This window comes from Trachurus japonicus, chromosome 15 (genome assembly GCF_045865225.1).
Source record: "Trachurus japonicus isolate A0001 chromosome 15, Traja_1.0".
Taxonomy (NCBI): domain Eukaryota; kingdom Metazoa; phylum Chordata; class Actinopteri; order Carangiformes; family Carangidae; genus Trachurus; species Trachurus japonicus.
In genome coordinates this window covers 2,063,416-2,073,365 of record NC_140921.1, presented here as the reverse complement: position 1 = coordinate 2,073,365, position 9,950 = coordinate 2,063,416, and positions in this window count along the sequence as shown.

Sequence of the window (9,950 nt, the reverse complement as noted above, 5' to 3'; positions counted from 1 at the left end):
ATATCAATATTTTATATATTTAATGGTAATTTTTAGTATTGATTTAAGTATATACTCATGTTGAATTGTTTTAAAGGGATAGTTCATTTTGTCAAATTAACCAATTGCCATAACCCCTACAGTCATAGCAATAGGTTTGTTACCTTTAATTGTCGGTGCAAGCTGTTTTTAGAACGGCGGAGCAGAGCCGTGAGCTGCTCAGAAGGAAGGAAGGCAGGAAGGAAGGAAGGAAGGAAGGAAGGAAGGAAGGAAGGAAGGGAGGGAGGGAGGGAGGGAGGAAGGAAGGAAGGAAGGAAGGAAGGAAGGAAGGAAGGAAGGAAGGAAGGAAGGAAGGAAGGAAGGAAGGAAGGAAGGAAGGAAGGAAGGAAGGAAGGGAGGAGGGGGGGAAGGAAGGAAGGAAGGAAGGATGAAGGGAAAGAAGGAAGGATGAAGGGAAGGATCCTTCCTTCCCTTCAGGAGGGACAAAGGGAAAGATGGGGGGAAAGAAGGAAGGGGGAAAGGAAGGAAAGATAAATGGAGGGAGGAAACAGATTGGGTCAAAAAAGAAGGAAGAAGTAAGGAGGAAGGAAGAAAGGAAGGAAGGATGAAGGGAGGGAAGGAAGGACAAAGGGAATGATGGGAGGAAGGAAGGAAGGACAAAGGGAAAGATGGGGGAAAGAAGGAAGGGGGAAAGGAAGGAAAGATAAATGGAGGGAGGAAACAGATTGGGTCAAAAAAAAGGAAGAAGGAAGGATGAAGGGAAGGAAGGAAGGAAGGAAGGAAGGAAGGAAGGAAGGAAGGAAGGCAAAAAGGATTGTGGAAAGAAGGAAGGGAAAAGGGAAGGAAAGAAAGAAAGATGGAGGGAGAGATTCATTCAAGGAAGGAAGAAGGGAAAGAAAGATGGAAGGAGGGAACAGACCAGGTCAATTGGATCAAAAGAGGAAGGAAGAAGAAGGAAGGACGAAGGGAAGGAAGGAAGGAAAGAAGGATGGGGAAAAGGATTGTGGAAGGAGGAAGGATGGGGGAAGGGAACAGAAGAGCAACAGGAGGGTTGAGGGTAAAAATTTAGCAGACTTATTCTTTAAAAATAAAGTTGAAATAAGAATAAAGTCATTTCCTCTTCACTTTCTATTTCTTTTGTCTATTGGCTAATCAATAACCCTACTTACATATTTCCAACCAATCAGAGAGCTTGTTAGTTACCAAACTAAATGGTTTTGTCATAGAGAAGCGAAGGCGGTTTCTTATTGTGCTGATCATCGATGAACCTGTTTGGTCTCATTAGATGATCGAGTGTTTTCTATATTTATGATCGGTGGTGGTGACCTTTAACACGATCTTCCTGTCGCTATGGTTCCTCAGCTGTTTCCTCATCAATCTGATCGACCGGTTCATCTTAAATGGAGCGAGAAGGAGAGAAGAGACACGGTGAATAAATAAAGTATAAATAGTTTTTAATGGAGGAAAAGAAGAAGAGAAAAACGCTGAGTCATCATCAGATCGGCGACAGATCGTCTTTCAGCCTCCAATGCTGAGCCGTCAGCCACACGTCCAGACGCCATTCATCCTCCGTACTGACAGGCCGGGGTGTGTGTGTGTGTGTGTGTGTGTGTGTGTGTGTGTGTGTGTGTGTGTGTGTGTGTAGGTGTGTGTGTGTGTGTGTGTGTGTGATGACGGTGAACAGGTGCATCTCGTCCTCTGATCTCTGCTCCATCAGTCACTCTGTGGAGCTGCTGCTGGTTTATTACTGTAAATGTGATGATGATGGTGATGATGATGTCATACTCTAAGCCCCGCCCCCCCACCCCTCACACACTGTTAAAGGGAGAGTTCAACATTTTGTCAAACTGGCCCATTGCCATATTAATCCCTATAGTCATAGCAGTAGGTTCGTTACCTTTATTAATTGTCGGTGCAAGCTGTTTTTAGAACGGCGGAGCAGAGCCGTGAGCTGCTCAGAGCTACGCTACGGAGGCTCATTATGGGATTTCTCAGTTGGTTTCCCTCATCAAACTCATCAAATACACAATCCAACAACTCCACAACGCTCTGGTGGACAAGTTGTGAGCTGCACATTCACCACGCTATGAGATAATAACACAACGTTACCACACAGAGTTGTTTTAGAGGGAAATACAGACACTGTTGATGAAAAACTGTCCCTGAAGGCAACGCGCATCAGCTGGTTTTGCATGTATTTCCCTCTAAAACAACTCTGTGTGGTAACGTTGTGTTATTATCTCATAGCGTGGTGAATGTGCAGCTCACAACTTGGTGGAAAATATCACATCAATACAAAGTTGTGTGACTTTTTTTCTAATTAAAACAATATACTAAAGAATGAAAACCAGTTCTCCAAGTTCCAAGTTCTCCTGAAGCTTGTTTTAGAGGGAAATTCATGCAAAACCGCTGATGCGCGTTGCCTTCAGGGACAGTTTTTCATCATCAGTCTCTGTATTTCCCTCTAAAACAACTCTGTGTGGTAACGTTGTGTTATTATCTCATAGCGTGGTGAATGTGCAGGTCACAACTTGTCCACCAGAGCGTTGTGGAGTTGTTGGATTGTGTATTTGATGAGTTTGATGAGGGAAACCAATTAAGAAATCCCATAATGAGCCTCCGTAGCGTAGCTCTGAGCAGCTCACGGCTCTGCTCCGCCGTTCTAAAAATAGCTTGCACCGACAATTAAAGTTAACAAACCTACTGCTGTGTGACTGTAGGGATTATGGCAATGGGCCAGTTTGCCAAAAATATTGAACTATCCCTTTAAATAAATCTGAACGACCTCTTCACCCTCAGTCACTCACTCCTCTGGCATCTTCATTTGTCACCAGGTCTGAGTCCACAAATGGCCACTGACGCCGCCGCTGCTGCTGCTGCTGCTGCTGAGTCGACACCACGACGACGACGACGACATCATCGCTCCGGCGCTCCGGGAATGTCCCTGCATGCTTCCCGTACACAGGAAGAGACAGGATGAGATGATAGGAGGGGTTGAGTGATTGTGATTGACTGTTAACGGCAGATATCTCAGCTGCTGACCGGGACCAGTTTCTGGCAAAAGGAGGCGGAGCCAGATTTAGCTGCTGGTCGTATATTCAGATTAATTACAGCATCAGATGAATGAATGAGATGGTTCAGACCAAGTCCAAATGTGGACAAAGAACTGGACAAAAACATCTACCTTTATACTGTATGGAGCTTTAACACAAACATCTACCTTTATTTTGAAGGAGCTTTAACACAAACATCTACCTTTATTTTGAAGGAGCTTTAACACAAACATCTACCTTTATTCTGAAGGAGCTTTAACACAAACATCTACCTTTATACTGAAGGAGCTTTAACACAAACACCTACCTTTATTTTGAAGGAGCTTTAACACAAACACCTACCTTTATACTGAAGGAGCTTTAACACAAACACCTACCTTTATTTTGAAGGAGCTTTAATACAATCATATAACCTTTATTTTGAAGGAGCTTTAACACAAACATCTACCTTTATTTTGAAGGAGCTTTAACACAAACATCTACCTTTATTTTGAAGGAGCTTTAACACAAACATCTACCTTTATTCTGAAGGAGCTTTAATACAAACATCTACCTTTATTCTGAAGGAGCTTTAACACAAACATCTACCTTTATTTTGAAGGAGCGTTAACACAAACATCTACCTTTATTTTGAAGGAGCTTTAACACAAACATCTACCTTTATACTGAAGGAGTTTTAACACAAACATCTACCTTTATTTTGAAGGAGCTTTAACACAAACGTCTACCTTTATTTTGAAGGAGCTTTAACACAAACATCTACCTTTATTCTGAAGGAGCTTTAACACAAACATCTACCTTTATTTTGAAGGAGCTTTAACACAAACATCTACCTTTATTTTGAAGGAGCTTTAACACAAACATCTACCTTTATTTTGAAGGAGCTTTAACACAAACATCTACCTTTAGTTTTTGCCTTCTTAGGGCAGCAAAGAGCGACATGTGACCAAGAAGGAGGTGACGACATCTGCAGGTGGAGCTGCTGCTGTAAATATCACCACACACACACACACACACACACACACACACACACACACACACACACACACACACACACACACACACTCACACACACACACACATACACACACACACACACACACACACTGACACGTACATGTCTCACAGATAAAGTCACACACACACTGAGGAGGTGCAAAGTCAGATGCTATTATGCGCAAGTCACACACACTCATGCATTTTACACCAGCATGTCACACAGAATCATATGTGAACACACACACACACACACACACACACACACACACACACACACACACACACACACAAAGACACACACACATCATCTGCAATGTCACTTATAAAAATAACTGACATACTCCTCTTATAAATAACATATACATCACCTCTGCAGTGCGAGTGCGTGCATGTGTGTGTGTGTGTGTGTGTGTCTGTGTGTGTGTGTGTGTGCATTGTCAGAGTTGTAAAAAGTAGAAATATTCAGATATAAAAATACAACTTTTTAAAAGATCTATTGATCATTAAAGGTACATTGTGTAGGAATTCCTCCCATCTAGCGTTGTGGTTGTATATCACAGGGAACTCAATCGTATTTTTCATGCTGCATTCACCTGAAATTGGGCAGACAGCAGACGGACGACAGCCGCTGCACGTAACGGCATAAACAATATACGTGACGATATGTTGTCATGGCGATGTGGTATTGTTTTACTGTCTTTCTCTGGACTTCTGTGACTAAAACAACATCTGGTTTGTTAGCGACGGCCGTCTGCCCGACTGCAGGTGAATGCAGCATCAGTGTAACGCTCCATTCCTCCTCACTGCGTTACCGCGGTGACTTTTCTTACTGTACTTGAGTAAGAGTACAAATACTACTAGTCAAAATGTATTCCGTTACAAATAAAAGTATCTCAGTCGACATGTTACTCGAGTAAGAGTAAAAAAGTACTTGCTTTTAAAGGTACTTAACTATCCAAAAGTACATGCTTTTAAATGTACTTTAAGTAAAAGTAAGAGTCAGAGTAAATGTCTTATTGTTCACATCAATGAATGACTCTAATAGTTTGTAAATGAATGTAAGGAGCTTTTAACTCTTGTTAGTGAGAATGAACTCTTTGCTGCTCAGCTGCACTGATGTGCTGCTTTTAGGGGTTAGGGTTTCCTTCTCTGACTAACACAGCTTGTGTCCAATAGGATTTTAGAAAAAGACCTGAAAGTAACCAGTACTTTTCAGCCTTCCTACAAATTAACTCCAGTAAAAGTAAAAAATATTTGTCTTGGAAATGTATTCAAGTAAGAGTAATAAGTAGCAAAGAAATCTAATACTCAAGTAAAGTACAAATCCTCTGGATATGTAGGCTACTTAAGTACAGTACTCAAGTAAATTTACTCCATTACTGTCCACCACTGGAAATAATCGATTCTCATGAATAGTGAACAGGAGAAGTTACACAATGTCCCTTTAACATCTCATCAACTCTTTCTGTTTTACGTGGGGCCCTGAACGCAGCACTGATCCAACAAACACAGTGTGAACATGCACTTAAGATTCCTCCTCCTCCTCCTCCTCCTCCTCCTCCTCCTCCTCCTCCTCCTCCTCCTCCTCCCATCATGCAGTGGGGCATCCCTACCATCTGCTGTGTAACTCGTCTCGACCTTTGACCCCTGGTATCTGTGTGGGGTGCGGTTGGGTGGCGGCGTTGGGCCGGCGGCGTCGGGGCGAGGTCGTCGTCGTCGTCGGTCCGGCTGCATTCTGCTGATACGACAGAGTCACGTTTCTGATACAGTATGGGATGTATTTATAGAGACCAGCTGCAGCTTCAGCGCAGGGAGGAACGAGGCCTTGACCAGGTCCCTGAAGGCACCACGCCTCATCCTCAGGGCCCAGTTCAATCCTGGAAAAATCAAAAAGTTAACTTTATTTACTTATCACTGTTATGGTTTATAATAAATAAATATATATCATACACTACAGTGTAAATGTTGTGTTTTTGACCAGTTTGAATTTAATTTAAATCACATTTTGTTCCTGAATCCACCAAACTGCTGGGATCAGAATAATCCTGATGTTCTGGATCAAAGTTTTCCTGGATCTGAAACATCACCTGGCTGCTGCTTTTTCTGTATTCTGTATCTTTATCTTTATTCTATTCTATTTTATTATTTTTATATAAATGTGTGTGTTTTTTTTTTTTTGCACTAGAATATTTGGTAACCCTTTAATTTACAGGCCGCTAATTACGTGATAATGTTAAGAAACAGCCAAGAAATAATAAGTAATTGCATCATAATGTCTAGAAATACCCTAGAAATAACCATCAATTTCATAGTAATATCAACAAATATCGCCACGAAATAACGATTTATTGCATAGAAACAGCTCAGAAATTAATTTTCTTACTTCAGTTATTTCATTTAACAATGTCAGGTGCTGTATGCCCATTTTGTATGTAGGTTTTTTTTAATTTTTTGTAACAATAAATAAAAAAATTAACTAATTAATTAAAAAGTGAAAATAAAATATATATATATATAAAAAAAATAGCCCAGATATAATTGATTGTAATTGACAATTACAAGGACTTGGTAGGGAAAAAATTCTGGCCTTCCCCAAAAAATTCAAAGCATGAAAAGCATGAATCGACCGTTGTTTCTTGACATTATCATGTAATTAGCAGCCTGTAAATTAAAGGGTTACCAAATATTTTAATTCATTCTATTTTATATTATCTTATTTTATTAAAAATGTTTATTTTATCACTATGTTTTACTATTTTTTGTACCTTTGTGTTGCTCCTGACACCAGATCAAGTTCCTTGTGCTGTAAACTGACCTTTACTTTCTGCTCTGGGCAATTAAAACCTTTCTGTTCAACTAAAACCAGCAGAAAGCTTCAGCTTAACGTTTAGGGTTATGAAACCGTTAGCTTATCGTTAACATGAACCTCTGTGCTGCTCACTCCAGATGTGAGTCCAGATGTTTCAGAGGAGGATCATCTGAAGGTTAAAGGTTCAGTTCAGTTCTTCAACATGTTGTTGTTTCTGTTGTTTTCCTCTTTGATCCACCTTTAATCATCCGTCTCATCTCTGATCAGAGTTTTTACATATTTTATTTTATTGCAGACAGATGTTTTGGTGTCATGTCCACTCCAGATGTTTTTCTTCTGCATTCTTCTCATGCAAAGCTCTTAGAAACGTGTTGAATAAATACATTTCTGTTATAATCAAACAGTTTGTCACGTTTGTCCTGAGCTGGAACTTTGACCTTTTGACCTTTTTAAAGCAGCAAAAACTCCTGAGTCCGACTCAGTTCATCACTTTTATTCATTTATCTGTTTGAAACCAGAGTTTAAAACCTTAAAACGTCTAAACATGTGATGAGAGAAAAGTCTGTTACAGTTTGTCACGCGAGCTGAACCACAGGAAGTGACTGAAGCTCCGTCGTCTGCTGCTGAACCAACTAAACCTGCTGCTTTAACTGTCCTACACACACACACACACTGAGAAACTGAATTTAGACAAAATAATAAAAACCAAATAAAGAATTCATTTGATAAACTGAATAAATATTGGATTAAAACAGTTTCCAGCTCTGAGTCATTCAACTCGCGCGGTTTTAACCACAACTTCTGGTTTTCAATGTGCGACTAAGTGAAAGTAAAAATAGCAGAATGTATAGAGCTATAAGTATATCACACATGTTCTTTATCAGCTCTTCTTTAAAGTTTTATTTCGTGTTTTAAATATTATTGTAAAGATCTCTATCTCGTTTGTTCGTTTGTGTCGACGCTGACATTTTAAATAAAGATCTGATCGGTTGATCTGATCACAGGAAGCTGCGACCTACAAAACTCTGAGCTGGAAAAACAACGACAAGGCAAGGCAAGGCAAGGCAATTTTATTTGTATAGCCCGTTTTTACAAACAGTTTGTCTCAAAGGGCTTCACATGGCATCGTAACAACATCCTCTGTCCTTAGACCCTCACATCCACTGAGGAAAAACTCCATGGAAAACCCTTTTAACAGGGAAAAGTCGGAGAAACCTCAGGGTGAGCAACAGAGGAGGGATCCCTCACCCAGGACGGACAGACGTGCAATAGATGTTGTTACAGACAAGAAAACAGGGGCGAAGACGAGCAGCTGGAAGGACGAGAGAGTGTGTGTGTGTGTGTGTGTGTGTGTGTGTGTGTAGACATGTTGGCTGAGCGTTAGTGAGAGATGAAGCTGCAGTGCACCTGCTTCACCACAGTGTTGTCTATTTATAGGTTGTTATTAGGTGTGTGTGTCTTAAATATTTATCATAAACATATACAAATTTATTTTATATTTTACCATCTTTAGTTGAAAGTAGTTGTGTAATTGTTGCTGATGAGATCATTGTTTGTTACCTGGTTGCAGCTGCATCATCATCGCCTATATTGGCGATTTGCTTTCTTTTTATACTCCAATAAGAACGCTCAGGTCCTCCACTGCGTTGTCTTTTAACCGCTCCTACGGTGTCCAAGAAAACTGGCGAAGCAGCTTTCTGTTGTAACGGTCCCAGACTCTGAAACACTCTACTACTCGTTGGCCATTTTTAAAAAGAAACTGAAAACGTATCTTTTTCATTTGGCTTTTAATAGGGGTTGATTTTATTACTGCTTGGCTTTGTTTGTTGATGACGTGTTGTGTTTTAAACTGTTGTTGTTTATTATTGTTTCTGCTTTGTTCAAGCACTTTGGGCTGCTTCGATGCATGAAAAGTGCTCTATAAATAAAGATTATTATTATCATCATCATCATCAGAGCTGGTCCAGTGGTGTGTCCCAAATCGCACACTTCTGCACTTACACTTAAAGGGACAACGAGGAGTTTTGTTAAAGCGAAGTGTTTTCACTCTACATTTATGAGCCTCCGCACCGTGAAATTCTTTGACCGGTGCAAGACAGACTCATGTTTTCATTCATCAAGAATTAAAGTCAGAGGTTGGAAGACGATCACATACCGTCGTAGTTCCCACCATAAACGGAGATTCGGCGGCGTTATTCTCATGACTCGCCACGAAACCGAAAGTAAAGAAACGCTGGTCGGCTCGCCCAGCATTTCCACCACCACTAATAATAACAAAATAACCATAGAGACAAAACCATAGATTTATCTAAAATGGACCATTAACAAGTGGTAACGTAGATTCATCCACATTAATATGAGACTTTTTTATTGTCGCGGAATTTTTCGTTCTGCCGCTGGAGAAACTCCTCGTTGTCCCTTTAAAGTTTTGAGTACATAAGTGCGTTCACACTGAGCAGTGTGTGAAAATGTAGTGCGCTACACCAGCGTAAATGTCTTTAAAAAAAACACTCAAAACAGCACAACAACAATAATAACACAACACAATAAAACACAACTTAACAGCTCGTTTTAAACGGCAAAAAGCGCTGTCAAGTGTCGGCGATATAGAGCTCCAACAGACGGTTGCAATCAGCCTTTAAAAAGTAGAAGAAGCTGTGGAGTCATGTCCAGTCAGTGTGCAGCGGCAGTGTTTGATTTGAGACGGTAGCTAGTAGCTACACTGTTGATAAGTGCACTTCTTTATAGTGAACTGTAAAGAAGTGCACTAAGAGAAGTAAAGACCAGAGCGGCATCTGAGAATGACTGATGCATCCTGGGTAATTTAGGGGCAGCGCCCGGCATTTTTAAATTGCACTCAGTGGCTTTTTGTGTTTTGATGAAGCGTAGACTAACTAACAATCAATTTGAATGTTTTATTTTGTGTTTCTTTTGTAGCACTATGTCTCATAATTATTTTGACACCCTCTTTGAAACCCACCGTTCACGATCTTGAAAAATTACAATGAATGAATCTAGTGGTATGCTCCTTTAGCCTCCCACAGTGATCAATGACTCCACACAGTGGCCAGAAATGTCTGAATGAATCTACGGTATGCTCCTTTAGCCTC